The 5,816-nt window shown below is 35.3% G+C and overlaps 1 long non-coding RNA gene across 1 annotated transcript; it reads right to left on the reverse strand.

Annotated features, from left to right (window-relative positions):
* Positions 1 to 3,360: 3,360 nt before the first annotated feature.
* LOC127623379 (uncharacterized) lies at positions 3,361 to 5,005 on the reverse strand. The gene is made up of 3 exons (XR_007968052.1): positions 4,077 to 5,005; positions 3,882 to 3,984; positions 3,361 to 3,606 (listed from the first exon to the last, which is right to left on the reverse strand). It is a non-coding gene; the product is annotated as an uncharacterized LOC127623379 (long non-coding RNA).
* Positions 5,006 to 5,816: the final 811 nt, after the last annotated feature.

Below are 5,816 nucleotides of genomic sequence, written 5' to 3' on the forward strand. Positions count from 1 at the left end.
TCTGCCTCCAATACGATCTTAGTGGATTTCACTGCAGGGTCCACACTGAGGTTACCCTTCGTACTGCATGTCAGAATTACAACTCTCCTCCATTCAGAGACATTATTTATTCCCTAGATAACTCAGTAGTGACCCCTTAAAGTTCCTAATTCTCTATGAATTATTGAATTATTACCTGTGACACATTCTTTTCTGTCAGACTGAATGTCATTGTTTTTTTTTATTGTATTATCATGGAATTTCCCATGAGAGATAAACAAATAACTCTTTCCAAACAGAAGAAATGTTTATTATCAGCCAGGAAGAGCATCAGTTTGTGGCTGGAAAACATTGAAAATCTCTCTCTCAGAACATCAAATGTATATCATACAAAGTAGGTGTTTACCATTTCCCCCACGCATTAATCAGCTATTCTTTAATTATAAAAATTACATATTAGGTTAAATTTCACATTGAACTTTGTGCATGCATGATAATTTTCCAAAAAAAAACCAGTATATAATTTTAAAAGAACCTCCTGGCTGCTATATCCTGTTCCAAGGACCATCAATCCTCTTAGTACGAATTGAGCAATGAGAGAGAAAGACCTTTCTCTGTACAGCATACATGTAAAACACATTTATTCATACAAGAATGTATGGTTACAGATATTATCTCAGAATATAAATGATAAATATAGATATGAATATGATTACTTATAAATAAATGCATTTCATTTTGTTCCTTACAGTATATACTGACCTTGCAAAGGAAAAGACAGTATCATTGTGTATCCATGGCTTAAAATAATCAATTTTATTATATTCTGCCAATGTGCCGGAGGGAGAATCTAGAAATACTTGACACTATGTGTATGTAAGTGACTCATTGTTCAAAAACATCTCTAACCCAGCCAGTCACATTGAACGCACTTTGTGTGAAACAATTTTGTCTAAAAAAAAAAAAAAAGAAGAAAAAAAAGAGGTATGGCCATATTTTGAAAGTAACATTAGAAAATTCTGGGAAATCTGCAACTAGCTGTCTCATGATGAGGAAGCAAAAAAAAAAAAAAGTTATGGTGAGCTGAAGGTCAAAGCCTGCAACGCTTAGCAGATTAATTTGAACATCTATTGTGATTATAGAAGGTACAAACAATGCTTGAGATAGCATATTATTTAAAGTGGTCTTATTAGTAAATAACAATGTGTGACATTTTTTGCATAAATATTGTTTAAAACAAATCATAGTGCTTTTTAAAATTTGTTTTTAGTTTCAGCACAATCATTGTAGATTATTTTGAAAATGTCTTTAGAACAAAATGTGTGATGAAACATTGGCAGCCCAGGCTCTACTGTCTGTGGCTACTATGAGTTCACTCAACTGTGGAGTTACATCAGCCATGTCTATTACTTTCTACTACCTGGGGAAGCAGTGCCATGGGCTTGTACAAATCCCCAAATGACTACAAGCAGGAAATGTGCCAAGTGTTTACTCAACCTTAGTGATACTTCCAACATCAAACAATCAGCTTGGGTACACCTGCACTTATGGTATATTTTCAATATTAATCATAGAAATAAAAGTATTAACAAGCATATATAAGTTAGAGACTTGTACATGTGACATAACCATTGTAATGAGAAAAGCACGGTATATGCTCAGCCAACATAAAGAGCAAAAACCAGACACTCATTAAGGCAAGATGATCATTATGGTTAATGACAAGAAGACTCATTATTTTATTATTACATTATTTTGTTTGTTTCGAATGTACACTTTCTAAATATAAATTTACTTTTTAAAAATTAGATTTCGCCATTAGAAAGAAGTCAGCTGACCTAAGAAAAAATTGTGGCGAGCAGAACTTATGTAAAATGCAAGCCAATTGGTTGAAGATAACCAGGATGAGTGATTTATGGACTAAGAGGAGATAACAGAAATGTATAAAGCTGGGAGTTTGAAACTGTGAAGGCAGAACGGACAGCTGGCCTTCTCAGGTTTATTGGTTGCTCAATAAACTTCTACTTTTGACATCTGGAACCCCGGACTCTGAGAGTTTTCTTACAGAGAGAGATATTCTTCAATGATTTTCCACAGCACTAACCCTCAACAAAGAGCATTTCAGTGAACTGACCTTGACTGAAACAGATACTTTCTTCAACCCACATGATTTTACTCTCATTTAGCATACCAAACCTCCTCCACATTATACCCAGTATTCTGATGTCACTCCCTTCCACTACCTGCTTGATAAATGTTTCCCCTCCTGTTGGGGGCATCTGTTTTGAAGTCTGGCTTGCCAGCCAATGACAAGAGTACAAGTTGCAGCATCAGAAAGGGGACCATGTTTAATGCAGTGGCCATAAAAAAATACAAAAATGGATGAGCCATAGGGGATGGAATGAGGTCCCAGGTCACTAAAGACCTAAGGTATGCATTAAAAGGTTAAATTGTTCATTTATAGAATCACTGGATCCTAGCACTGAAGAGGAATAGACTAGCAAAGGCAGAAGGTTGACTGTCAATACTTCTATGATAATGAATCATCCTGTTATATTGTATCATCCAATAATTTTTACAGCCGTCTCTCTTATTATAGATGATCTCATTAAAATTGCACATGGTAATCATATAAGGTCTTAAGCATTCAGCAAAAATAAGCAAAAGTAAACATTTCTTTGAAGGACAATAGATGCCTTTATTCATTACCACATAGGCATAAATAAGACACATAAGTTATCCATTTACTTCAGCGTAATGTGTTATTGCATATGAACATTTGGAGCTCTAGAAAAGAAATTGCTGCAGTAAAATGTGAATATGAATAATTTACAAATTCTATGTAAAATGAAGATATACAGTACAAACTGTATTTCTACTATAGTAAAAGTGGTAAATGATAAGGGGGTACTCTAGAGGATTCTTTGAGGTTATTGTGATGTTTTGTCCCAAGACAATGGGAATCTTCAGTTTTGACACAACACAGATGACAGAGAAAAATGCAATCCAGCAGCCAGTTGTTTATTAAACCCAGTCTTCCTGCTTGAGTTAATGGTTGACCATAACTGGTATAGGAGTTCACAACTAGGTCATTTATTTGCAGAATCCATGTCACTTGTTTATTACCAAATTAAACAGTTTCCAAATAATGTATTTCAACAACGATACACACACCAATATTTTGCATTACTACTGTAGCCTTGTATGTATTATAAAGATACTTTATAAAGATACTGTCAAGAGAGAAAGTGACATGGTTGTTGAACAGAAAATGTATGGAATTTTGAATTTTAGAATGTTCTGAAAAAAAAAAAAATATATATATATATATATATATATATATATATATATATATATATATATATATATATATATGACCTCTCTTATTTTAGATTGCAGTTGCATCAGGTACAGAACATCTGTCAACTGTGCCTAATTGCATGCCCATTGTGATTGCAACTGCGTAGTCTAGACAAGCTGGTGTCCTCCGAAAGGCACCATGCTCCCAAGGGGTATGGGGCTTTCCTCAAGAGCGGGGTCTCAACAGGATTCCCTACAGCACTTATAGTTTCCATGTCATGCATATAGTCAACACGTCAAGAGGAGTTCTTTATACAGGATAAAACTCTATACAAGAAAAGATGAAAACATTGTAATTATATGTTTGTAGTCAGATGGCATTAATGTTAGTTCCAATGTGGGAACACAGTGAATCAATGTAGCAATAATTTATAATTACAAAGAATCTGTTATTTTGTTATTCATTTATTATTTCTCATTGTCCTAAATGGTGATAATCCAATTAATGCTACAATTAAAAATAAGCAGTTTCAGCTAGAAACAAAGCAACCTTTCCAAATACAACATAGCCTACTTAGAAAGTATGAGATAATGTTACTTACAGTATAGGAATATTCCAAGTTCAATAAAAGTTAGGCTCAGTAGACAGTATTTGTGGCATAATGTTGATTACCACATAAAGTAGTTTTGACTCGTCCCTCTTTTCTTAAAAAAAAAAAAAAGCTAAATTCTGGGTCACAGTAATGCACTTATAGTGGAAGTGAATGTGGCAAATGTGTAAACCTTAAAATACTCACTGTTTCAAAAGTAGTCACAGGACATAAACAATATGCATGTTCACATTATTGTAATGTGATAAATGACTGACTGAGCTTTTCCGTGCAAAGTTGTTTCCAATATTACAAAGATTTTACAACGATTTTACAAAGATTGTGAAACAAGATAAGGGAAACAGGAAACTGAAGCAAGAGTCCACAAAGTTTGCGACATATTAAACTAGTTCTGGGGAGGAGTGGATGGGGTGAGATGGGTTTGAAATCTGAAATAGTTTGTGCAATGCTCTTCCATAAAGGTCACATACAAGCATTATTATACCTGATGTATACTATTATGTACCACTGTGGCATGAGGGGGCGTGGTCATGTCTCTGTCTGCGGGAGAGGGAAAGCGATTTTGGCTGGTCACCTGGGCTGTAATTAATCTAACACATGGCTCTCATTATAGTGATGGCGGAGGGAGACCAGATAAGGCTGTGTGTGTGTGTGTTCTTTCATTAAACGAACTGACCTTGAACCTGTTTCGTTGTCTCCTGACTCCTCCATTGCCCACAATCTTAAACTTGTCACAACCACCAACTACACTTAATATGAAGCTGCACCATTTATTTTCGTGGGAAGTGACTATGCTTTGTAGTGTGATTATTGGACCTTTCATTATATTTGTATTACTTACTAAATTTAAAGCTACTATACTGTTTTGAAAGTGAATTGATAGAAAAGTCTGAGAAACCTGCAACTACAGAAGCTGTCTCATGATGAGGAAGCAAAAAAAAAGTTATGGTGGCCGAAGGTCAAATCCTGCAATGCTTATCAGATTAATTTTAACTGTTGTGATTATAGAAGGTAAAATACAAAAATGCTTGAGATAGCATATTATTTAAACTGGTCTTCTTAGGCCTAGTCCATACTAATACGTTTTCGTTTGAAAACGCATCTTTTTCTCTCCGTTTTGGCCTTCCGTCCACACTGAGATGGCGTTTTTGTCCACGAAAACTGAGCTTTTTGAAAACGCACTCCAAAGTGTATACATTTTAAAACGCCATTTTCGCCTTGTAGTGTGGCCTGTGAAAACGGATGCTTTGGAAAACGATGATGCATTTTTAGTCATGTGATCTAGCCAACCAAAGCAATCAGGATGGCGGCCTGTGTTATAGCGGCGCTGTTTTGCCTGATACTCACTTTGATAGCGTTGTTAAAAAATTACATTCCTTCAAAAGTGAAGGGAAGTTTACTCTGAATTGGTGTCCGGGGACAGAACCCGAGGACAATTGCGTTTCAGAATGTACATGCAATGGGGATTTCCACATGCGCAGTGACACGATTTAAGTGTTTTCATACGTTTCAGTGTGGACGAGCAACACTTCTTGTCAACGCTTGAAAATGTTAGTATGGATGGAGAGCGTTTTGAAACAAAAATGCCGTTTTTAAATGTATCCGGATTATTGTAGACGTAGCCTTAGTAAATTACAATGTGTGAAATATTTTGCCTAAATATTGTTTAAAAACAAAATCATAGTGCATTTATTTTTATGTATTTTTTTTTTTTGTTTCAGCACAATCATTGTAGATTATTTTGAAAATGTCTTTAGAACAAAATGTGTGATGAAACATTGGCAGCCCAGGCTCTACTGTCTGTGGCTACTATGAGTTCACTCAACTGTGGAGTTACATCAGCCATGTCTATTACTTTCTACTACCTGGGGAAGCAGTGCCATGGGCTTGTACAAATCCCAAATGACTACAAGCAAGTGTTTACTC

This window comes from Xyrauchen texanus, chromosome 29 (genome assembly GCF_025860055.1).
Source record: "Xyrauchen texanus isolate HMW12.3.18 chromosome 29, RBS_HiC_50CHRs, whole genome shotgun sequence".
NCBI classification, from domain to species: domain Eukaryota; kingdom Metazoa; phylum Chordata; class Actinopteri; order Cypriniformes; family Catostomidae; genus Xyrauchen; species Xyrauchen texanus.